Consider the following 27,594-nt stretch of genomic DNA (forward strand, 5'->3'; position numbering starts at 1 on the left):
TTCATAAATTTAAGAAAATTTAAATCGTACCAAGTAACTTTTCTGGTGACAACACTGTGAGACTAGATATCACTTATAGGGAAAAAAACTTTAAAAAATACAAACACATGGAGGCTAAACAATACGCTACTAAATAACCAAGGATCACAGAAGAAATCAAAGAGAAAATCAAAAAGTACCTAGAAACAAATAACAATGAAAATACAATGTCCCAAAACCTATGGGATGCAGCAAAAGCAGCTCTAAAGGGGAAGTTTATAGCAATACAATCCTACCTCAAGAAACAAAAAACAGCTCAAAGAAAAAACCTAACCTTACACCTAAAGCAATTAGAGAAAGAAGAACAAAAAAAAAACCCCAACGTTAGCAGAAGGAAAGAAATCATTAAGATCAGATCAGAAATAAATGAAAAAGGAATGAAGGAAATAATACCAAAGATCAAGAAAACTAAAAGCTGGTTCTTTGAGAAGATAAAACTGATAAGTCATTAGCCAGACTCATCAAGAAAAAAGGGAGAAGACTCAAATCAACAGAATTAGAAATGAAAAAGGAGAAGTAACAACCGACACTGCAGAAATACAAAGGATCATGAGAGATTACTACAAGCAACTATATGCCAATAAAATGGACAACCTAGAAGAAATGGACAAATTCTTAGAAAAGCACAACCTTCCAAGACTAAACCAGGAAGAGAGAGAAGATATAAATAGACCAATCACAAGCACTGAAATTGAAACTGTGATTAAAAATCTTCAAACAAACAAAAGCCCAGGACCAGATGGCCTCACAGGCGAATTCTATCAAACATTTAGAGAAGAGCTAACACCTATCCTTCTCAAACTCTTCCAACATATAGCAGAGGGAGGAAAACTCCCAAACTCATTTTACGAGGCCACCATCACCCTGATACCAAAACCAGACAAAGATGTCACATAAAAAGAAAACTACAGGCCAATATCTCTGAGGAACATCGATGCAAAAAATCCTCAAAAAAATACTAGCAAACAGAATCCAACAGCACATTAAAAGGATCACACACCATGATCAAATGGGGTTTACCCCAAGAATGCAAGGATTATTCAGTATACGCAAATCAATCAATGTGACACACCATATTAACAAATTGAAGGATAAAAACCATATGATCATCTCAATAGATGCAGAAAAAGCTTTCACAAATTTCAACAACCATTTATGATAAAAACCCTCCAGAAAGTAGGCATAGAGGGAACCTACGCAAACATGGGAAAGGCCATATATGACAAACCCACAGCCAACATCATTCTCAAAGGTGAAAAACTGAAACCATTTCCTCTAAGATCAGATAAAATACAAGGTTGCCCACTCTCACCACTGTTATTCAACATAGTTTTGAAAGTTTTAGCCACAGCAATCAGAGAAGAAAAAGAAATAAAAGGAATCCAAACTGGAAAAGAAGTAAAACTGTCATTGTTTGCAAACAATATGATACTATACATAGAGAATCCTAAAGATGCTACTAGAGCTAATCAATGAATTTGGTACAGTGGCAGGATACAAAATTAATGCACAGAAATCTCTTGCATTCCTATACACTAATGATGAAATATCTGAAATAAAAATTAATGAAACAATCCCATTTACCATTGCAACAAAAAGAATAAAATATCTAGGAATAAACCTACCTAAGGGGACAAAATACCTGCATGCAGAAAGCTATTAGTCACTAATGAAAGAAATTAAAGATAATACAAACAGATGGAGAGATATACCATGTTCTAGGATTGGAAAAATCAACATTGTGAAAATGACTATACTACCCAGAGCAATCTACAGATCTAATGCAATCCTTATCATACTACCAATGGCATTTTTCACAGAACTAGAACAAAAAATTTCACAATTTGTATTGTGAAACACAAAGGACCCTGAACAGCCAAAGCAACCTTGAGAAAGAAAAACAGAGCTGGAGGAATCAGGCTCCTGGACTTCAGACTATATTACAAAGCTACAGTAATCAAGACAGTATGGTACTAGCACAAAAACAGAAATATAGAACAATGGAACAGGATAGAAAACTCAGAGATAAACCCACGCACATATGGTCACCTTATCTTTAATAAAGGAGGCAAGAATATACAATGGAGGAAAGACAGCCTCTTCCATAAGTGGTGCTGGGAAAACTGGGCAGCTACATGTAAAACAATGAAATTCAAACACTTTCTAACAAAATACAGAAAAATAAACTCAAAATGGATTAAAAACCTAAATATAAGGCCAGACACTATAAAACTCTTAGAGGAAAACATAGGCAGAACACTCTATGACATAAATCACAGCAAGATCCTTTTTGACCCACCTCCTAGAGAAATGGAAATAAAAACAAAAGTAAACAAATGGGACCTAATGAAACTTTAAAGCTTTTGCACAGAAAAGGAAACCATAAACAAGATGAACAGACAACACTCAGGATGGGAGAAAATATTTGCAAATGAAGCAACTGACAAAGGATTAATCTCCAAAATATACAAGCAGTTCATGCAGCTCAGTATAGAAAATCTAACAACCCAATCCAAAAATGGGCAGAAGACCTAAATCGACATTTCTCCAAAGAAGATATACAGACTGCCAACAAACACATGAAAGAATGCTCAACATCATTAATCATTAGAGAAATGCAAATCAAAACTACAGTGAGGTATCACCTCACACCAGTCAGAATGGCCATCATCAAAAAATCTACAAACAATAAATGCTAGAGAGGGTGTGGAGAAAAGGGAACCCTTTTGCACTGTTGGTGGGAATGTAAACTGATACAGCTACTATGGAGAACAGTATGGACGTTCCTTTAAAACTAAAATCAGAACTACCATATGACCCAGCAATCCCACTACTGGCCATATACCCTGAGAAAACCATAATTCAAAAAGAGTCATGTACCACAATGTTCGCTGCAGCTCTATTTACAATAGCCAGGACATGGAAGCACTCTTAAGTGTCCATCGACAGATGAATGGATAAAGAAGATGTGGCACATACATACAACGGAATATTACTCACCAATAAAAATAAATGAAATTGATTTATTTGTAGTGAGGTGGATGGACCCAGAGTCTGTCATACAGAGTGAATTAAGTCAGAAAGAGAAAAACAAATACCGTATGCTAACACATATGTATGGAATCTAAAAAAAATAAAATGGTCATGAAGAACCTAGGGGCAGGATGGGAATAAAGATGCAGATCTACTAGAGAATGGACTTGAGGACACGGGGAGGGGGAAGGGTAAGCTAGGACAAAGTGAGAAAGTGGCATGGACCTACAAACACTACCAAATGTAAAACCAATAGCTAGTGGGAAGCAGCCACATAGCACAGGGAGATCAGCCCAGTACTTTTTGACCACCTAGAGGGGTGGGATAGGGAGGGTGGAAGGGAGGGAGATGCAAGAGGGAAGAGATATATGTATATGTATAGCTGATTCACTTCGTTATAAAGCAAAAACTAACACATCATTGTAAAGCAATTATGCTCCAATAAAGATGTTTTATATATATATATATATATATATATATATATATATAAAACAACAACAAAAAAGAAAAACGATCATGCTATGAAGATGTAAGCAGTGAGTGGACTGTGCCCAACAATTCATCCTGGTTCTGTTGCTTCCAAGTGATGGTCATCAATCATTCCTAAACAAATATTTAGAAGGTTGTTTACCACTTAATATGGATTCATAGTTACCCAGATCTTTATTACCTATATTTTGTATATATACTCTAGCCATTTGTTGAGCTACTCAACAGGAGAGAATGGTTTTAGGGCAAACATCAGGGATGGAAAAATGAGGCCAAAAAGTATAGTGGTATGGAGGAATTAAGCAGAGGTTCTGGGCACAAGTCATCAATTCCCAGCTCCTTTACATCAAAGCATTGATAACTTTATTTATATGAATCATGAACATTTTGAAGACATTTCTATTTAGAGAAACATTTTCTTTGATTGTATAGTATGTGAGAGATTTTTAGGATGGTCTCAGAAAGTGAACTCAATAGCACCTTTGTGTAAAAATAATATGATGGTTTGGGCTTCAGTTATGATATCATTTATCTATATCTACACCCTCAAATCAATTTGAAGGAAACACATAGGATCCAGAACTGGGTGTGTTAAAAGTATTTGTCTTTAATCGTTTTTCCCAAACCTGGTTTGATGTAGATCAGTCATAAGTCATAAGTCATATTATGTAGTACATACTCCCACACTTTTAAATGGAGGCTACTAAATATAATTTAGTCTTTTCTAGATGTTCCAATGTCTTTAAAATTAATGGGAACGATTGCATTATGCTATACAAGCTATAATACAAAATTATAATACAGTATAATATTAATAGTCCCAATGCTAAGTGACTGCAGACTATGGTACTTTTTGAGATTTTTATGACTTATTTCATTGTTTCCTTCTTCACTTATACAAGTATAAGCTATCATTCCTTATTATTGCCAGTTTCTCTTTAAGCAGATCTTTCTTCTAATTTGATTCAAGTATGTATTCATTCAAAAACGTTTACTGAGTGTCAATCATGTGTCAGACACATGTTGGGCACTGGAGATGTGACAATAAGAGATACAGTCCCTAACATCTAGGAGCTCACAGTGCAATGGTAGGACAGATAAGTGAAGAGGGAATTATAATACCATGTGATATATGCTAAAATAAATGTAATCACAATGTACTATAGGGACATATAATAGAGGTTATCTAATCTAGATGGGGTGGGGGACAAGTCAGAGATGTCTGTGTAGTCTTCTTGGAAGAAGTTATCACTGAGCTGAATTTTGAAGGTTAAGCAGGAGTTACCCAAAATGTAGGGGGTAAAGGGTGATTTAAGAAGATGGTTCAGCAGCATATGCTCATATGGTAATCCAGGCAAGAAGTAATGTGGTCTTGAATGGTAGTAGCAGCTCAGATGGAGAGTAGGAGAAAGATTAGAGAGACATTTGGGAGGTTTATTATTCTACACAACTTAGTCATTCACTGAATGTTGGGGTGAGGGAGGGGCAGAGTCTAGGAATAAGCTTGGGTCATAGGGTGAATAAAGGAATCATTAAGCTGCATAAAAAACAGAAGGAACAAGTGTGAAGAGGAAGTTAGATTTAGCTTTGAACATGTTAGGTTGGGTGGATATTTTCAGCAGGGAATTTTATACATATTGGATTGTGTACTTGAGACAGGGAGAGAGAGAGAGAGAGATGCCAAGTTTTTACTCTGCTGTGGGTGAAAGAAACAGAGAACCAAGTTCATTTAATCTGTGCATAAAACAAAAAACAGCTCTGACAGAGGACCTAAGGAATTTCTGTATGAACAAGAGTTTTATGGCAATGACTTTTTGGCAATGGCTTTCATGTGTCTAATTGGCATCTTAAACTTAACATGTACAAAGCAGGACTCTTGATTTCCACTGGCACCCCAACATAGTCACTCTATCACAGAGTCCCATCTTATTTTCTTTATAGCATTTGCCTCTTTATGAAAATCGTTTTGCATGTTGCTTTATTGATTATTTATTGCTTGTTTCACATCTCCCTCAACACACATACTAGAACATAAGAGGGCAGGGATATTATCTGTTTTGCTCATATTTGTATTCATATCTCTTACAATAGTTCTTAGCATCTAATAATTGTTCAATAAGTATTTGTTAAAAGTTGAATAAATGAAAATATTTTTATTATTCAGAGGCCTTTTTGTTTCTCACTGCCTGGTTCTGGATTGCATTGTGTTATTCTCTGTGTGTATGTCATGAGATTACAGTCATGACCCTGATATTCTTATGTGGTTTATAAACTGGCTCTGAATATATATATATATATATATATATATATATATATATATATATATATATATATACACACATACATATTTACCCAGAAAATTACATTTTTACAGAATGGACAGACATAAAATGCACTCTGTAAAAATACATTTTCCAGGAATTAGTAATTTGCCCTATGAACATACTGAGAATTCTAATCTATTGATATTTAAATAATGATGGAAGAATAAAGTTTCTGACTTTGTATACTTTTTATGATACACTGAAGCACAATAAAAGACAAGTTCTAAAAATATCACTTAAGTCTTCAACACTTATGTTTTGAAAATTTTACTCCTGCCTAAAGAAGAGTCCATCAAAATGGAATTTCCCTTGAGTTTTCAGATAAGTGGGATATAACTTGCATTTACAGGCACCCTCTTGTCTGCGAGCTCATCCTCTGGCTACTACCCTGTGGATAGGCACACTGACAGTAATCACAGGACTTTTCCAGCTCTCACCTCAAAGAAAGAGTCAATGGATCAAATGTCATCCCTGCAAAGGAGGGGTTTTAACCAAACTGCCCAAAACCATTTGCATTTACCTGCTGTCCCTGGGTGACTTCCCCCTGGGTGACTTCCCCAGATACACAGGACTCCTGGAGATTGCTATTAGTTGCTGCCACAGACCTGGGAATGAAGGTGGACTATGTTTTTCAATCACAGTTAGGCTCAGTCATGAGACTGCACATCTTCGGAGGGATTCAAGTCCCTATACCAACACACCCCTTGCTGCTTGTATACCTAGTTATGTCAGAGCAGGCAGGGGATGGGGAACTATTCTGAGAGGTGCTAATGAATTAAGGAGGTTAATTCCCATCTGAGTGACATAAGGATACTCTATTCAGAGATTTCCCTATTCACAAATATCCTCACGGAGCAGTTGTTACACAATCCTATAAAAATCATCTGGCTAATCAATAGAAGAATTTCAATAATGAAATTTTTACTCAGGGATTAGAATATCAGTTGTTACTCTAACCAAGGCTTTGTCTTCTCATATCAGGGCCAGAGAGACTTGCACTTAAAATACATGAAGTTGAGTGTGTGTACATGGGTGGATAATGTGGGGTTCATGAACCCTTATCTGATCAAATTGCTTTCATAGTGTATTTACCTCACTGGGTAAAAGCTTTTCCTGCAAGAAATACATCCTGAAAGAATTCTATTCCCCATATAAAGAGTGACAGATCCACAGTTAGAAATGCTCTCAAGTGAGATAAAACTGTACATACTGCTCTGTTTGCTACAGATTCAATCAGCAGGAAAAGAGGTAATGTAAATACTACTCTGCTGAAGCTCCTTATAGAAGACAGCAGGAAAACGTGGACTTGAAAGCCTCATGTCAGCTGGTGGAAACATACTGAATCCAAGGCTAACTCCATATCAAGAAATTTTTGCTTTACTGGGAAATTAGCTCTGCTTAACCCACTAACATCAACTTCTATTTTATAGTTTATAGACATTATAGTGTTTCATTTTACTTTGTTGGGCATAGAGGAAAGAGGTCCAGTATTATCCATCACGAAATGTTGACAACTCTATCTTCATCACATATGCTGAATCTGACCACTTCTCACAAGCTGCACTGCATCCATCTTGGTCTAAGCCACTCTCATCTCTAGCGTGGATTACTTTCATAGCCTCTTTACTGATGTTTCTGATGCTGGCCTTGCCCTCCCACCTCATTCTACTCCCAACACTATAACCGGAGTGATCCTGGCAAAATAAAAGTCAGATCAAATTTTTCGTTTACTCAAACACCCCACCCCAAGTTGACCACTGTCTCAATCGAAGCAAAAGCCAAATTCTAGTAGAAAGTAGCAAGGCTGGAATTTTTTAGCCTATTCTCCCTTCAGAGTTCACACCCTTAGCCACAGCTTCCCCAAAGCTTTGAACTTTGAAGCTGGCCTCCAATTAGTTCCTACATTTACTTGTTTACTGTTCCCACAATAGACCTATATCATCCTGTTGTTCTCTGGTATTCCAGACCCATGCTTTGCCCTTCCCCCTAGGCTTGCCTTTTCCTGCCTGTGCCACACATGGGGAGCCTTTCCCTACAAATCCCCCACCTTCTATCCTCAAGCATCACGTACTCATCTGGCATTTATTCATCCATTCGAGATGTATATGTGGACCAACTACTACAATGCCAAGCACAGGAAATACAGACATGAACTCTGCCCTCAGTCTAAGAGCTCACAGTTCAGCGAAACAGAAATGAGTATTTGCCTGCTAACAGAAAGGTGTCAGTAGAGAGAAATCTCAGAGACCAGAGCCGTGATCTCTCTGAGGTGACAGCTAGCTAATGTGCTAAACATTTGCCCTCCCAGATTAAAAATGTGCATTTTGAATGGAAAACTTCCAGAGGAAATGATTGAACCTTGGCCCAGAAGAGTGATGCTAATGGCAGCGACTCCAGGTTCCATAGCAAGCTGATAGGTTTGATATATTAAGACAGGGGTTCTTGAAGAAGACTCTCAATTAACTTCAGGTAGGTCATTGCTCATTCTGACTACACAAAGGGCATAATCTCCTTAAAGAATGGTCATTATAAAGTCAACATTTTTCAGGGGCTAGTAAACAGGGCCAGTATCTGGCTTCAAGACTACCCATTTTGTACCCATGTACACTTGTTTCAGGGCTGATTCTAATCCACGTAACAATAAACCAAAATATAGCATGTTGTATCACTATGGAGATTACAAGACAGAAGTTCTGGGAGAAAACATATGCATCCAGTTTGACCAAAATCAGAATATTCTGACGTAAATGGTAATGGAGGTGCAAGGTAGTTATGAAACTACACTGAAATGGTACAGTATTAATATGGTATTTACAAAAATGTAGTACTGAATACATATGTTTTCCTTTTTATTTTCTGGATATTTCAATAAATACATTCTAAAAAGTACTTATCCCACTGCTAGGTAACCACCCAAGAGAAATGAAAACTTCTGCTCACCCAAAAACCTATACACAAATGCTTAAAGCTATACTGCTTATTCATAATAGTCAAAAGGTAGAAACAATATAAATGCCTTTCAATGGGTTAATGGTTAAACAAACTATGGTGCATGATACCATGGAACACTACTTAACTATAAAAAGGAAGGAACTATCAATACACATAACTTGGATGAATCTTAAATGCATTTTGCTAAGTTAAAGAAGCCAAATTCAAAATGCTATACATCATATGATTCCATTTATATGACACTCTGGAAAAGAGAAAATCCTATGGACGAAAAATAGGTCAATGGTCGCCAAGGGTCAGGGGTGTGGCGAAGGTCTGACCTCAATGGAGCATCATGAGGGACTTTTTGGAGTGATGAAACTGTCCTGTGTATGGTATCGGTGGTTACACTACTATATGCATTTGTCAAAACCCCATAGAACAGAACTATACATCCTTCAGTGATTTTTTTTTTTTTTGGCTATGTTGGGTCTTTGTTGCTGCGAGTGGGCTTTCTCTAGTTGCGGCGAGCAGGGTCTACTCTTCGTTGCAGTGTGCATGCTTCTCATTGTGGTGGCTTCTCTTGTTGCAGAGCACGGGCTCTAGGTGCGTGGGCATCAGTAGCTGTGGCGCTCGGGCTCTAGAGCACAGGCTCAGTAGTTGTGGCTCACAGGCTTAGTTGCTCTGCCGGCATGTGGGATCTTCCCGGACCAGGGCTCGAACCCATGTCCCCTGCATTGGCAGGCAGATTCTTAACCACTGCGCCACCAGGGAAGTCCCCAGTGAATTTTAATGTATGCAAATTTTAGAAAATTCAACCAGAATGTTGGGGGAAGGGGTATAGGACTGCAGACTGTGATAAATGAATCTAACTATATTACAAACGAGTTACATGATAAAGGGGATGGGGAAGAAAGGAGCTGACCTAAATAATTTTGGAAAACAGGGTGTTGACTGGTTACTATAAGGCTAAAGACAACAACAAAAACTGGTGTACAAACACTGCACTCTAGTTCATAAATTCGTTTCTCACAGGGGTATTAAGAATTCTGAAACTACTTTATAAATACACTAGGGTTGAAAAATTAAATAAATGTATTGTAGATAATGAGAACCCAGTTTCTCAGGGTCAGAGAAAAAAAGGTACAAATAAGGAAAGGGAGAAGACTAAAATGAACCCTACATGCTGGGTTGGAGTCATAGGTATCAATGTAGACTCGTGGTTTTTTTATTAACATACTCCAGATAGAGAAATAGACAAAAATGTGTATACGTATAAGTTAGCACATATATATATACCTATACCCACTGAAAGGAGCCAGAAGCAGTGATATCCCAATAGCAAGCACACTTAAGGCACAGATCATGGTTTTGAAATGCCATTCCTCATTGAACAAAAGGCTGGCTGAACCCAGGGCTGGAGTAGGGAATAGAGAAGATGAACCTGGTGCATCTTGTAGTGATGAAAATAAGAATATGATTTTTTAGAAAAAGGTAAAGGGCACGTTGAGCACAGAAGCCAACCTGAAAGAGATTCCAATGGCCAAAGCTGAAATAATTTGAGCAACAAACTAAATAAAGATAATATTATAAGAATATTCCCCAAAGAATAAAATAAATATCCATTAGTGTGTGCTGATATAAATAAAGTAGAGACAACTCTTACTAACAGAAGAATTACAATTTTCCAATTAATAAATGTACAAGGAGTGAGGGAAATAGAAAATCACCATTAGTACATCACAGTAATAACTGCTGCAGGCAAGATCAACTGATGAATGTTAATATTAGTGGGCAAATCATAAGCATAAATAAAATATTTGCATACTTTCTAATATCCCTCCCAAATATTCTTAAATACAAAGGGGAAAATAGTAAGTTTACTGTGGAGAACCCCGACAGACACCACCTTAACCAAGATTATCACCCGTAATGTATAGCAACATCCTGTCCCCCTGATTGACTGCACAAAGAAGGGCACCTCACTGTGTTAGCATTTCCAATAACATGTATCCTCAATCTAATCTTGAGAAAACATTGGAAAAGCCCCAGTGGAGCAATATTCTACAAAATAACTAGCCAGTACTCTTCAAAAGTCTCAAAGTCATGAAAGATAAGGAAAGACTGAAGAACTGTCACAGATCGGAGGAGATTAAGAAGACATGACAGCTAACTGCAATGTGAGGTCCTGAACTGGATTCTGGACCAAAAAAGGGACATTAGTAGAAAACCTTGTAAAATCTTAATAAATTCTATAGGTTAGTTAATAGTACTTTACCATGGTTATTTTCTTAGTTTTTATAATGGTACCATGGTTATATATCAATAATATGCAAACATAAAGGGAAGCTGGGTGATAGGTATGCGGAAATACTCTGGACTATTTTTACCGTTAGTGTAAACTTACCTAAAAATAAAAAAGTTTCAAAAAATGAATTACTACTTTTGTTTTCTTGGAAAAGGTAAGTCTAGTAATGGAAAGTACAAGATGTACACTCCTATTGGCTAAGAGAATAGTTACCCCTCATAACAGTCATTGAAAAGCAACATCATAACTTAGAGTGAAGAAAAAGAAAAAGGCATACATGTCAACTCTTTCTCTGGGCAATACCTATCAAAGTTACTTGTGTCAATTTTTGTCACTGTTTTTAAGTAGTTTTCTTACCACGTAAGTGGATATACATGGGAGATCACTATCATTTCCTAGGTGATTACTGGGATGCTGAAAGCAATGTACGTACCTGTAGATTCATATATGAAGAAAAGTAGGATTCCCTATATTTATTTCTTCCCCTGGAACGTTAGTGTGGTTGTCAGCCACCATGGGAACTAATCTGAAGACGTAGAACGAGCAATCAAGAGGCCAGAACTACTACTTTGGCTTGCTCAAAGCAGAAGACGTGTAATTACTCTCCATGTACCTTTAAATTGTTCTTACCAGGCCTCTGGATGCACGCGAGTGAAAATTAGGATGATGAGGTAAATACAGGAGGCTACATGGCAGCCTAGAGCATCCCTAGACTAGATGCATTTAAATGTAGATGAAGAACTTCATGAACATGGCACCAAATGGTATCCAATAACTTGGGTCCCCATAGAACTATCAGAACCATGATAAATAATAGTAGCTAACATTTACTAAATGCTTGGTATGTTGCCTGAATTAACACTGTTAATCCTCACACTGCTGTATAGAAGAGGTGCTTGTACTATTTTCGTCATTAACAGATGAGGAAATTACTCTCCACTGAGGTTAAATAAGTAGCCCCAGTCCCAGAGTCAATAAGTGGTAAGGCAGACTTTAGACCTAGACAGTCAAGGTCCAGTACCCATAGTCTCAATTACAATGGTATGGTGCCTCCCCATGAAGGCTAGTGTCAGAGAACTCTCATTCTGAAATAACCTAAGGATTGGGAACCATACTGAGGAATGCGGAGTTCTACAATACTGATCTGCTATTTTGAGCCTTGAGTATTGCCATGACTATGCCTTCTGTTTAGGCATATTACATATCCAGTTTGAAAATTTACAAAAATATCACTTGTCTGGCAGTTGACGACATGTTCCCAGTACAGTCCCATTTTCTAAGCATGAGACAGAGGCAGGGGCTGTCCATTCAGCTCACTCACACACTTGAGTTTAAAAAAACGATCCCTGTGTAATTGTGAGGACAGTTGGCTGAGAAGCCACCTAAGCAAACCCAGGGAATTCTCAGAAAGCAAATCTAACCCCTGGATTTAGCTGTCATGAATATGGGTGTTTCTAAGGCTCTACTAAGAAACTGTTCAGTGATTTGCTTATATTAAATATTTCTTCTGGAATGATTTAGAAGGTCTTAGAAAACTGTACTCGGACACCACAAGTCTGTTAAACCAGAAAGTTTGAATTGAATTTCAATCCTTAATCAAGAACACTTAACTTAGATTATTTACCCTACAAAGAGTCCACTCTTAACACTTGAGATGATCTTACTGCAGTCTCCACAATTTTGAGGTAGCATAACCTTCAATTTTAGAAAGTAGCTACTCTACACTTGCATGAATATATAAAAGGTTTAATTATCAACTTTGCTGATGAACCAAAGCAGGAAAAGATTAATTCACTGGAAGGCGGAATTCCAATTCAAGATATTTTCAATAGGTTAAAACCAACAAAAATTGAATTATACAAATACAAGATGGGGGAAGCCTGATTTGACAGCCACAGTTCATGTGCAAAGCACTTGGGGACTTTAGCTGACCACAAATGCACTTGAGTCAATAGTGTGCCGTGGCCTCTAAAATGACTAACTTTAGAGATTGTAATCTGCATTAACAAAAACTGGGTCTAGTCACGCTTTCTGTACACTCAGCTGATCAGTCCACATCTGGAACACTCTTGTCCAGTTCTTGGCACCACATTTTAAAAGGCAGTGGCAGCTTCAAAATTTCTATATAGAAAGGGCTTATGATACTGAAGTATTTAAGAATAAGATGTCATAATGTCTGTAATTTACTTGAAGATATTTCAGTAAAAGAATAAAAGAGATGAAACGAGGATGGCAAAATGTTAACAACTGTTAAATCTAGGTGATGGGGTATATGGGAGCTCATTATGTGAATCTACTTTTATGTATGATTGAAATTTTGATACTAAATGGTAAGGGGCTTTAGTGTAGCAATCTGGTTGGAAGGTGCTTGGGGTGGCTAGGGTATTTGTCTTTAAACTGCATTTACACATCAAGCACACATTTTTATTTAGATCGTGTATTTATTTGACATGGCTTTGGTGGGGACCAACGGAGACTTGGAGGGCATAACTTAAAATCCCCCAAAGTACTATCATTGTGGAAAAGCCCTAATAAATCTCTTACTCCAGGCTTGAAAAGGACCACAGAAAATGTTAAGGGAGGCCAGGGAGTATCAAGTGCCCCTGGTGTAAGCTCCTCTCCCCCAGTTCACCAATACAAAGTGGCCAAGAGAGCAGCCCCAGAAGGAGTCTCTAATTAGCACTGATCATCCACCACCTCCTAAGAGCTCAGCAGGACTAATCCCGACACATCTTCCATCTCCGTTTACATCAGTCACCTCCACAAGTCCCAGCCTCCCAGCATGCATCCTTATCTGGATTCCGAACCCCTTTAGGCTCCATATATTCCCTAATCTTACACAATACCCTGCTTATCAATGAACCCCCAAGCCCTCCTGCCATGGCCTCTGAAACTCAAATCCCATCATCAGCAAATTCCTCTATATCTTCAACATTTAATCCAATTTCTTGTTCTAAAGGAAGTATAGCTCTTCCCTGAGGTCTCTTCTTCCATTAGGCCCTCTCAGATGGTGGATGTTTTCTTTCCCGTACCCTTCGTATCACTCACTGAACCTGGAGGTAGAGGAGTATTTTCCTTCCTCCTCTTTGCCACTTCCAGGCCATTTCTCCTCTTTCCTCAAAAACCCCATCCCAATTTAAGTGTACACCATCGACTATGCCAACTCTCCTTATGGCTGCCCTCAATCAACCTCTTAGTCACTCTCCTTCATTCATTCATTGGAAATGTTAGCACCTGGCTCACAGTTTTCTTCTCCCACCACTTCTCCTGTGATTTCAATATCCACTGGACAATATAGCCAATCCCTGGATCCCACCATCCCTTGAAGTCACTTCAAACAATCTTTTATTTCCCATCATCCCAGCACAGCCAAACACTCTAATGGTCATACTCTAGATGTTGTCATGACCAATAATAATTGCATCACCTCCATAATTTCAACTTCAAGCCTCCCTCTCTGCCACATAACCTTCTACCTTCAACCCATGGATCCTTCTACCCTCACTGTCCATCTGTCCTTTCATATCTTTCCACACTACCCAGCTAAATCCCAGGTTCCATCATTATATCCACTGCCTTATATAAATCTGCAAGTAGGGGAGGTGTCCTTGTACTCCCTCCATTGGACTTAGTCCTGATTAAGAACGACTCCACTTACACAGCAGAATGGTCCCACTTTAAATTTAATTTGACCAGAAATCTTAAGTGAGCCTTCAGCAATGCCTGACAATTCTAGATGTTCCTAGTCAGTTCACTTTCCTTCTCTCTAAGGCAACTATTTCATGCCTTTCTTCCCCTGTGAAACCTCAAAAACTCCCCTTCAGAATTCTCAGCTGATGATTTCAATTCTTATTTCATGGAGAAAATAGAAACAATCAGAAGAGAACTGCCTCATCTTCAACCAAACAAGTCTATCAACTTACCTGTATCACTATCCATATACCCTGTTACTAAGGAGGAACTGCACATTCCTGTAAGGCCAGTCCTTCCAATTGTGCACAGAACCTCTTCCACTGTCAGTTTTTCAAGCATTTTGCTCCAGCAGTTAAGGCCCCTCTCTCTCTCTGATGTCACCAATTTCTCTTTCCATCAGTATGCTGAGGGACCATTCCCATCAGCATATAAACATGCTACAAAATCTCCCCCCTTAAACAAACAAAAAGACCCTTGACCATATATCCACCTGCAGTTATGTCACAATTTCTTTTCTCCTCTTTATAGCAAAATTCCTCAAAATAGTTGTCTATAGTGCTGTCTTCATTTCCTCAACTCTCCTTCTCTCTTCAACCCACTCAAAACAGGCTTGTGTCTCATTGCTATTGACAGCACTCTTACCAAGGTTAGCAACAACCTTCATTTTGCCAAGGCCAAAGCAAGCTCTTATTCCTCATCTTATTAAACTTCTCAGCATCATTTGACTCAGTTGATTACTCCATTCTTTTTGAAACATATCTTGGCTTCTGTGAGGACACAGTCTCCTGTTTTATTCTCCTATGTCTCAGCCACTTTTTCTCAGACACCCTTGCTGGTTCTTCCCCATCTTCCCAACCTCCAACCATTGGAGTGCTCCAGGGCTCCATAACAATTACTGAATGTTATCTCTTGTCTATCTACAGACTGAGGACTCCCAAATGGCAATCTCAAGCCCTGACTCTTCCCTGAGCTCCAGATTATATTATTCACTCCATATTTCCATATGGATATCTAATAGATAGCTCAAATTTAACATATATCCTAAACAGAGCTCTTGATCCTGTCTCTCCACCTTGTTCCTCACCCAGTCTTCCCCATTTAGTAAATGGTACCACCTCCCATCCAGTTGTTCAGGCCAAAACCCTAGGGTAACATCCCTGATTCCTCCTTGTCCCTCACTTAATTCATTAATCCATCAGTAAACCCTGCTGGCTCTGCCTTCTACCCTAACTTAACTTCTCACTACCTCCAGGACACCATCACCTCTTATCTGGATTATTTCAAGAACTGCTTAACTGTTCTCTCTGCTTCTATTCTTTTCCCCTAGTCTATTCTCCAGACAATGGCAAGACTGATATTTTTAAAACATAATTCATAGCACTCCTTTTTTTTAGTATTTATACCTCTGATCACCATTTATATTTTATTTTTTGCAATTTTCAAATTCAGCAAAATAAACATTTATTTAGTAATATTTATATAATTAATTAATTTTGTCAATTACCCAAATATATCTTTTTTAACATCTTTATTGGAGTATAATTGCTTTACAATGGTGTGTTAGTTTCTGCTTTATAACAAAGTGAATCAGCTATACGTATACATATATCCCAATATGCCCTCCCTCTTGCACCTCCCTCCCATCCTCCCTATCCCACCCTTCTAGGTGGTCACAAAGCACCAAGCTGATCTCCCTGCATAGCACTCCATTTTCCTACCTAAAATCTTCCAGTAGATTGCAATCACGATTAGAATAACATTCAAATTTTGCACCGACTTTTTCCTCAGCCTAACTTGCCCTCCTACTTTATTCAGGTCTCTACTCAAATGCTTCCTCAGAGAGGCATTTATGTGACCACCCTAGGTAAAAGAGAACTCCCGCATCACTTGCTGTTTCCTACCTTGCTTTGTTTTCCATTGTAGGGCCTATCACATCTGTTATATATTTGCTTACTTACTTTTGATCTGTCTCCTACACTTAGAATATAAACCTCAGGAAAGGAAAGGGATTGTCTATTTTTTCACTACTGGTACATAGCATTTAGGTGCTCAATAAATATTTGTTTAATGAACTACTGCATCCAGAGACAAAATGATCAGGATAATCTGACAACCATAACATAGCTTATAAGAAAGAAGAACTAAAGGTGCCACAACTGCTTTAATCTAAAACTCAAGTGCTTTGCCTTATTCTGTACAGAAGAATAAGCACTAGAGCTATGGGATAGAAATCACAGAGAGGCAGGAGGAGGAATATTTCTAAAAGCCAGAGCCTGAATAAGCTGCCTCATGAAGCAGTGAGATACTAGGTATTTATTTCAGTGATGGGAGGACAGACATTCATTGAGAGCCTGACATATACCAGGTTTTGTACAAGGCCCTTAATATAAGTTAGGTGCATTGCCTTATTTTGTTTCATCTCCACAACTATATAAGGTTGATTTAATTATTATCATCCCCATTTTATAGATGAGGAAATTAATCTCATGTGTCCAACGTGGAACCTTTTCACTATAACACACTGCCTCCAAATTTTTCAGTTGAGCAACTCCTATCTAACAGGAAGACTGTAGAGCAACAATTTGCAAAGTGTGGTCCAGAGACCCCTGTGAATCCCTGAAACGCTTTCAGATGTTTAGTGAAGTCAAAACCATTTTTGTAATAATTCTAAGCAATTATTTTTTCACTCTCATTCTCTTATAAATGTACAGTGGAATTTTCCAGGAGCTATATGATATGTGATGAAACATTGCTTTGACAAGTAACTAAATACATGCTGCATACTCTTTTGGGTTTTTTTAAATTTTTCTCAGTTTAAATTTTTCATATGGTAAGTATTGATAGATATAAAACACAGAAACAAAAGCACATTTGGGTCCTCAATAATTTTTAAGAATGTAAAGTAGCCCTAAGATCAAAAAGTTTGAGAACTGCTGAGGAGGAAGGGAGGGTCTAAAATGCAAAGGCCTCTTGAAGTCCCTTCTAACTCAAAGAATCAAGGATTTCAATGGAGTTGTCTGGAAAACAGAGTTAACCCCAAAACCTGTTTTGGTTCAACTCCCAGGTGTAGAAATTCTTTGTTAAATGTCTGTGTCCTCTTAACTGCCTTGGTCACTATAATGAAATTTTTCTTTGGACACCCAGTATCCTGCATGGCCTCAGAGTCACTAGACTCTATCGTTAGGGGTGAAGAAGGTACAATAATAAAGTGTGTGCTCAGTCCCAAAATCCTGTTACTTTGGGTCTAGGAATTTCTTTTCATTTGGTGTTTTGTTGTGGATGTTTGTTTAATTTATAAAAATTCAATTAAATTTAAAATCATTGATGTGGGTTTGTTTGCTTTTTTTGTTTGTTTTTGTGGGGTCTTTTCTTGGATCACAGTTTTCTTCTAATAGCCAAGTAATGAGGGAAGGAGAGTGGGCATAAAAGAGAACTTTCCTTAACTACACACCTACTGTATGTCAGGTAAAATGTAATACACTTTAGCCGTCATTTGCTAAGTACCTAGTATACCAGTCACTTCACTCAGTTCTTGATATGCATTATCTCCAATTCTCACAAAGATCCTAGAAAAAAGGTACTACCAAGTCTATCACAGATTGTCTGGGAAAAAAATGACTGCAGTAATCAATAAGCTTCCCTACATCCACGTCCTTTGTTAGTCCCTTCCCACACCTACTCTGGGATTGGTCACATGACTTACTTTGACCAATGGGACAATCGCAAATATAAGCAAGCCAAGGCACTTCCCTGGTGGCGCAGTGATTAATAATCTGCCTGCCAATGCAGGAGCAACGGGTTCGAGCCCTGGTCCAGGAAGATCCCACATGCCACGGAGCAACTAAGCCCATGAGCCACAACTACTGAGCCTGCGCTGTAGAGCCCGCAAGCCACAACTACTGAGTCTACGTGCCACAACTGCTGAAGCCTGAGCGCCTAGAGCCCATGCTCCACAACAAGAGAAGCCATCACAATGAGAAGCCTGTACACTGCAACAAACGGTAGCCTCTGCTCTCTGCAACTAGAAAAAGCCCGCATGCAGCAAGGAAGACCCAACACAGTCAAAAATTAATTAATTAATTAATTAATTTTTTTAAAAACCAGTAAGCAAGCCAAGACTTGAAAAGTGTTTGCACATTGGGTCTTGCTCTCTTGATGTTCTCAGCAACCTCATTCATTAGGTGAATGAGATAGGCCAGCACACCTGGTGATGAACAACACACAGCCCAGTTATTTCCATCACTTCTGTTGACAACCAGCCAACTACCAGACATACAAGTGAGGCCAGTTGACATAAATGGATGAGTGAACCCAGATGACAAACATGAAGCAGAGACAGTCCCAGCTGAGTGCAGTCCAAACTACCCACCCACAGACTCATAGAAAATAAATGGTTGTTGTTTTAAACCACTATCTTTTGGGATCTTGAGATTTGGAAACTGTACCAGCTTACCCAAGTGGGCCCTTGGGTAAGTGCAACCCCAAGAGACCTTATAAGAGGGAGCTTAGGGATATCTGAGACAGAAAAAGAGGAGGCAGTGTGATCACAGAGGCAGGGATTGGAGTGATATGGCCACAAGCCAGGGAATGCCAGTAGCCACCAGAAGCTGGAAGAAGCAAGAAGAGATTGTCTGGTACAGCCTCTTGGAAGCAGCACAACCCTGCAGACACCTTGATTGTGGCCCAGTGAAACTGATTTCAGATTTCTTGCCTCTATAACTCAGAGAAAATAAATTTCTGTCGTGTTAAACCAAAAGAAAAAAAAGAAGAAAAAACACTACCTTTTTAGGTGGTATATTATGCAGCAAATGCTGTCTCTCCCTTTCAACTCATCTAGTACACCACCATCGGGCTAATCTTCTGACTTCCAAGTCAGAAGCCTCACAGTCTTCCAAGTCTTATTTTATTTTATTTTATTACTATTTTTGAAGTATGACTGATTTACAATATTATATTAGTTTCAGGTATACAGCATAGTGATTCAGTATTTTTGCAGATTATACTCCATTATAAGTTATTACCAGATAATGGCTATAATTTCCTGTGCTATACAATGTATCCTTGTTGCTTATCTATTTTATACATATTAGTTTCTATCTCTTAATCTCCTACATCTAATTTGCCCCTCCCCCCCCTTTAGTAACCATTAGCTTGTTTTCCTTTTCTGTGTTTCTGTTTTGCGTACACATTTGTTTGTATTGTTTTTTAGATTCCGCATATTAGTGATATCATACAGTATCTGTCTTTCTCTCTGTGTGATGTATTTCACCAAGCATAATATTCTCTAGGTCCATCCACGTGGCTGCAAATGGCAGAATTTCAACAAGGCTTCTTTTAGTTCAAAGTTCAGTACTCCTTTCAACATGTCACCTAATTAATCCAAAAACCTTCCATAAAGCCTGTTCCACTGGGCCAACAGACCTTAGCAATCATTGGTCCTCCAACATTTTCTCTGTCTCTCCTAAGGCTGACTCTACCTCCTGGCTGGTAGTCCTGTAAATGTAATTCCAAAGAACACCTGCATCAGAAATATCTAGGGTGTGTGATATACATGCATATTCACCTCAGACCTAGTGAATTGAAAGCTTCTGACAGTGGGGCCTAAGAATCTGCACTTCAGAAAGCTTCCCAAGGAATTTAAATGTATGCTAAAGTTGGGGAACCACTTCTTACTCTCCTGCTGTAAAAAGAATCCCTCATCATCCCCTCTGTATGTTCCCTATTGCTGTGTAACAAATTACCCCAAAACTTAGTGGCTGAAAACAAGACATTATCTCACTGTTTCCGTGGGTCAGAAATCCAAGCATGGCTTAGGTGGGTCCTTTGGCTCAAGATCTCTTAAAAGGCTGCAGCCAAGGTGTTGGTTAGGGCTGTAATCATCTCAAAGCTCAACTAGGGAAAGATCTGCTTCCAAGTTCACTCACCTGGTTGTTGGCAGGATTTAGTACCTCATAGGCTTTTACTGAAGGCCTCAGTTCCTCACTGGTAACTACCCTCATTTTCTTGACATCTGGACTTCTCCTAGGTCAGCAACTTGTTACCTCAGAGCAAGCAAATAGAGCCAGAGAGAAAGAGCCAGCAAGATGGAAGTCACAATCTGCTGTAACCTAATCATAGAAGTGGCATCCTATCACTTTTGCTGTGTTATATTTGTTAGAAAGAAGTTACTAGGTCTAGCCCCCATAAAAAAGGAGAGGATTTCTCAAGCATGGGAATACCAGGAGGTGGAGATCCTTGGAAGCCATTTCAGAAGCTACCTGCCCCACCCTCTTCAACATCATCTTTTAGCTCATGTTCTTGCCTATTTACCCAGCCACTATGGAAAAACTAGATGCAATAGTAGTGTGGTTTACGAGAAGAAAATACATAAAGATATGATTACCCTAGTTGGACTCTTTACCTTACAAAAGTCTCAGACTTTAGTGAAGGAGAAAGCAGTTGATCAAGGCCCAAAGTGGACACTTGGGACCTTTTGACAAACACATATTCATCAGTTGGACCAGCTTTCAACACTGGCTGCAGATTAGAATGCCTGGGGAGCTTTTATTAAAAAATACTGATACCCAGGGTCCCACTACAGACCATTTAAATCAGAATTTCGGAGTCTGGAACTCTAGAATCAACACTATTACAAGATCTCTAAGTGATTCTAATATACAGCCAGGATTGGAAACCCCTGGGCCATCCTCACTTGCTTTTTTGAGAAATGTTATATGGAACCAGCTTCTGCTTAGGATAGACTGGAAGCCCCTTCCAACTGATTTGGAAATGCCCTATGAAGAAGAAAAATTGGGTGCCAGCTTGGAAAAACAGGAAAAGAAGTCTCTTAGTGGAAATTGACAGATGTGTCCTGAGAGACGGCATCAGGCTTTAGACACACCTAGGCCAGAACAAGAACACACAAAAGTCAATATGTATTTAGTCAGTGCCTGCTATAAACCCATTACAGGGAGGGAAAAAAAAAAGATACATTCCCTAGCTCAGAGGTTGGGAACTGGCAGCCCACGGATCAGATGCGGCTCACAGATGTGTTGTACAGGTGTGCCCACGTGTGTGTGGCATGATATGTGTGTTTTTGTTCACTGCCATCAAACTTTACATAAATGGATATTTATTTCTACATACAACTTATCCACATTTGGAAAAAAGATGAGAATTTAACATGCATCCTTGGTATATTAAACTCTGAATGCCTACATTTTCTTCCAACAGTCTTACAGCATTGCTGAGGAATTAAACTCTAAAATATAAATAAACCATCATTTAAACTGATTTACTATCAGTGAAAACAGGGAGGGAGTCAATTTCTTATTAAAAACACTAGAATTAACATAGAAAGTGGGGAGTCCTTACATTGAACAATAGTATCTAGAATTAGCAGTGTTCATAAGAAGCACTAAATATTTTGTAAGTCTGTGAATTAAATATCCTTATCTATAATTTAATTTTTCCTATCAACAGATCTTTTTGTAATCTAGAATAGTGCTTTTTAAAAATTGGAATTTCTTGCCAATATTTAAAATAAGGAAATTTCATGTAAAGGTCCAGATCTGGGGCTTCTCTTTTTAAAACTGGCAGCTCTGAGGACACTGTGCTTACATTCCCACATGTAACAATTAACAAAGAGTAAATAGTGGCTCCCACTACCTCCCCATTTCTCTCCCCAAATGGACATACCTCACTCTTTGACATCCTCTGCCTTGGCCCAGCAGGCATCTGGAAGGCAGTATAGGAGAGTGCTTAAGAATGTAGATTCTGGAGTCAGATTGCTTTGGTCCAAAGGCTGCTTCTGTCTATCATCGTTTAATCGTGTGACTTGGTAAGTTATTTAACATCTCTGTGCCCCAGTTTCTTTTTCTGAAAATCATGGATAATAATAAAACCTACTTTATAGAATTTTAAGAGGATTAGTGAGTTAATACATATGAAAAGTTTAGCACGTGTTTGGCCAAAAGGTAAACAAGCACTCAGTAATTGTTAGCTATTGTTATTTGAGTTGAGTGCGGTATAACACAGCAGTTGAGAGCCTGTGCACTGGACTCAGGGCCAAAATCCCAGCTCTAGAGCATACTAGTCATGTGGCCTTGAGCAAGTTACTATTCTTTAGTTTCCTCATCTGTAACTTGGGGATAACAAAAGTACCTACTTTGTAGGGTTGATGTGAGAGGACTAAACATGATAGTGTTTGTAGAGTACCTGGCACAGAGTAAACACTCAATAAATGTTACCTATTATTATTCCAATACATCAGGAAGATGAGATTAGCACACAAGATACTGGCAAGGAAGATCAAATCAAGAGTCAAGTTGGGTGGTTTGTAGACTAAAAAGATTGAGGAGCAGGAGATGACAAGAAAGTCTTAAAGCATTTTTGAAGACCAAAGTAAACATTAGGGATTTACTTCAGAGGCTGACTCTCCAGAGGCTAAGAGCCAAGGGAATTTACTTACTTAATCTGCCACATACCCAAGCACTTTGGAAACCCACTCCCTAAGCCCAAATCCCTTGCAGGGCTACCTACTATCTTTGTAACCCATCAGTGTGACCAACATGATACATTAATTGTGTCCTTAGACATCCAAGATAATTAAAGTACTAAAAATACGGGTTCCATATATATGAATGTTCCTGAAACTGACAGATGTGACAAGTAATGGAAGCAGAAATAACAGAGTACAGAAGCAGCACTGCTATTCCTACCTCTCCTTGCCTGGCCTCTGACAATGTAATCAAAACACATGCAGAAGAGTTGCGTTTCCATTGGATTGGTGACATTCATGCATTAATGGAAATCAAACTTTAACGACGACAAGATTTAGAAAGAAGAGAAAAAAGCAGGAGTCTGTCTCCTGCTTCCCCAAAACTGGGGTCCTGGGAATCTCACGCAGGAATCACTGATAATTAGTGATGAGAGTGTTGGTCTACAATTCACCGAGGAAGCCTGAGAAAAAGTGTGAAAGAGCCCAAGGCAGGTAAAACACATCTTAATTACTGATACACTGTCACCTCACAAGGCTGTTGCACATCATCTCAAGGATTATCTACAGGAAAATTTTAATCTCAGGGAGACTTTCCCCCACACCTCTGAGCTCCCTACGCCCACGGATATGTGCTCATGAAATACATATTTATTTTAATATTAGTCTAGGGAAAAAAACCACAATTTTTTTAAAAGCCTGCAAAACAAAAACTAATACAGTACCTAAAACGATTGCAGTTGAAAAAAAATTCTGCCAGTTTTGTTGATATTTGCTGTAGAAGTGGTCCATGCATTGTATTACTGAATCTGCTAATGCCGTGGGAATTAGTCACAACAAAATTTTAATTCCAGGCTGTTCTGACTTTGTTTCCAAGAATGCCCCAAGGCATCTCTTCCCTAATACTCAGCTGGGTGCTCAACTCAGCAAGTGGTAATGTTAACACTGAAAGAAGTAAACCAGAACTTGCAAAGTAGATCTGCCAAAAACATCAAATGATTCATTCTGAGGTCAAGGGCTAATGATGTATGGATTAGCATGACTAATGGGAAGCTGGCTGTAACTCTCATTATTAAGTGCTACCCCACTCAGGAAAGGTCAACAGTGGAAATCAGGTAGGAAGGTCAATGTTGAGATAGCAGTGGATGATACTGAGGAGAAATAACTGCTGTTGGCATCTGTTCTCCCCTCCTCAGTGTCCAGAAATGAGAAGCCAGCACTGTATTTCTAAATTGCTACTTCTCAAAACTTTAATGTGCCTCACCGGGGATTTTATTAAAATTCTGATTCCTATTGGGTAGGTCTGTAGTGAAGCCTGAGGTTCTGCATTTCTAACAAGCTCACAGATGATGCTAACACTGCTGGTCCCTGCACCCACACTTTGAGTAGCAAAAGTCTAAAACAGATCAGCAATCTACAGCCCAGCCCACAGGACAAATCCAGCCTGCTGACTGTTTTGTAAACTAAGAATGTTTTTCAGATTTTTTTAAATGGTTGGGGGGGAAAAATCAAAAAAAGAATAATATTTTGTAACACATGAAAATTACGATAAATTCAAATTTTGGTGCTCATAAATGAAGTTTTATTGGAAGAGCATGTCCACTCATTTACATATCATGCTTTCTACCTGAGGTGAGTGTTTGCAACAGTGACCATATAACCCACAAACCCCAAACATCTGAATCTTTACACAAAAAGTTCTTTGACTCCTGGTCTAAAGGATTAATGAAGGGGATTCTGCTGCATCATTCCATAGAGAGATGGGTTTTGAGCTGGGAAAAGGGAAGCCACTGAGCCTGAGACAGAGCTGTACTCCCACCCACTGAAAGAGGTCAGAGAATTGAGTGACAAAGCCAGTGCACTGCGTAGAGACACAGTGCCCCACACAGATCAGCAGTCAAAAGGGAAGACCTTGATGAGCAGCATCTCCGGGCCCACTCGGAGAAGCAGTGCCCAAAACCAGTCAACAGGAGCCTGCTAATGGCAACCTCTGGGATCCCAAGGAACAACCAAAGCTGAAACCACTACGCACTAAGGACCTGGCCCTCACATGATTTTCTGGCACAAGAAAAGCCCAGGAGTCATCAATTATCTCATATAGGAATGTAGGAAACCCCAAAAATAACTGAGATTGAATTTCCTGCCCATACAACATGTTGGGAGCTCTGAGAAGATTACATTTAATCTATAGAATTAAAGGAACAGGACATATCTTGCCTATATTAACTTACTATGGCTGTTCTAAAAAAACATCACAGACCGGGTGGCTTAAACAACAGAAATATATTTCTCACAGTTTTGGAGGCCGAGAAGTTCAAAATCAAGGTGCTGTAAAAGTAGGTTTCATTCCGAAGCCTCTTCTCTTGGCTTGTAGACCAACCTCCATTTCGCTGTGTGCTCACATGACCTCTTTGTGCACGTGCACGGAAGGTGAGTGGGGGGGGCGGGGAAGAAAAGAGGAAGGGGGCAGAGAGAGAGAGAATACATACATACACATACACATACACATACACACACACACACACACACACACACACACACACACACACACACACACACACACACACACACGAGCGCTCAAGGTGTCTCTTATAAGAACACTAATCCCAACCAATCAGGGTCCCACCCTTATGACCTCATTTAACCTTAATTAGTTTCTCATAGGCTCTGTCTCTAAATACAGCAACACTGGGGATTAGGGCTTCAACATATGAATTACCCTTAGCGATGTGGACAAAAACTTATATCTGCCAAACCCAGTTATATCCCTGATCTTATGACAGAAGATGACTAACTTCTGATCTGATTTGATGTGACAACATAAAGAGGTAAGCTTATCTTAAGCTATCTCCTCCTCTAATCTACCACTCGCCCCCAACCCAATATCAGAATTATTCCTTTAAGTGAAGGTTACCTTGCTCAAAGGTTCAGGCCAAGCTATAAATCCATTACATAGCATAGTTGCATTTTAACCTAAGGGCAGAGAAACCTCCCTAGGTCTGGACGGCACAGCCCAATCTGTCCTTGACAAATACAGGATTGTAGCTAACAGCATTAACTCTCAGCCATATTGCCACTTACTCTTTGACCCTGAAGAAGTCATTTAACCACCCCATGCTTCAGTTTTCTCATTCATATAATTGGGTTAAACATAGTAACCTACTTCTTAAGGTTGCTGTGGAGATTAACCTAATTAAAAGTACCAAGCACTTAGAACAGAGTCTGGTACACAGTAAGTACTCAATGGGCATTAGTTACTATTTTATCTTAAAGAGTTAAGAGAATTTTTCATTTTGCTCCAGAATATATTCAAATTAGTTGTCACCAAGAAAAAGTGACAGTCCAGGAGGGGGCTACACATACCCCCTGCCACACTGTCATGTATATCCAGGCTTTGCTAAGTCCAGTTTGAAAAGCATGAAGCCAAGGACAACCTTGGGAAATAGAAGTAAAGACACTGAAGAGCAGAAACTCAGGCAAAGGATGGAAATCTGAAAAAAAAAATCTGGCTCTTAGAGTGTTATCCAGAAACGACCAGTCTAGATGAAACAATGGGGGCACAGTGGAGGCAGCATAAGGACTCTGAGTGCCTGGGAAGAGAGGAGTGCTTGGAGGGTGCAAAAGACCTTTCTGTGAGTCTCAATATCTGAGTTTCTCTAAGGCCAAAAGATCTTTCAGCAGTCCCAACCCAAACCTGCTCTGCTCCAAACAGGGCCATGAGCTTTGCCTAAAATATCCAGAATACTGGAGAGTTTGCAACAAAAAGGCCATTTTCTCTTCCCAGAACAAAGTGGTGCGATGCAGCAATAGCAGCCAAGACACTGTCATCTTTCATTCAGAAAAAACAAAGGAAATTATCCTTAGGAGACACAAGCCCATGTACAAAAGACGAATGGGCAAAATATTTGCCAGGCTGTAGGCCCTTTACTCAGTATGCAAATAAGTTGAATCGAAGGCAGGAAATAATCAAAAACAGCTGTTATGTTTTCTTTCTCCTGTGTTGACCTAGAAGAAACAATTTTTCAAGTGGTTAAAAGAAAAATGACTCTACAGCTATATTGCTCCTGCTGCACAAGCAGCCTCCACACTTAGATTTCTTATTGTTCCACCATCCTGAATACATGTAATTATTTTAGGTCTGGTATTATCTGTTCCACACAAACAGCAGAGTATCTTTCTGAAATTGTGTCCTGTACCACAAGGACCTACCAAAACCAAACTCCACAGAATAACAGGAAGTGAAAAATGCTTCCATGTTTGGTGCAAAATTGTCCATGGAGGGGGGGGTAAACCTATGTCCC

This window comes from Delphinus delphis, chromosome X (genome assembly GCF_949987515.2).
Source record: "Delphinus delphis chromosome X, mDelDel1.2, whole genome shotgun sequence".
Taxonomy (NCBI): domain Eukaryota; kingdom Metazoa; phylum Chordata; class Mammalia; order Artiodactyla; family Delphinidae; genus Delphinus; species Delphinus delphis.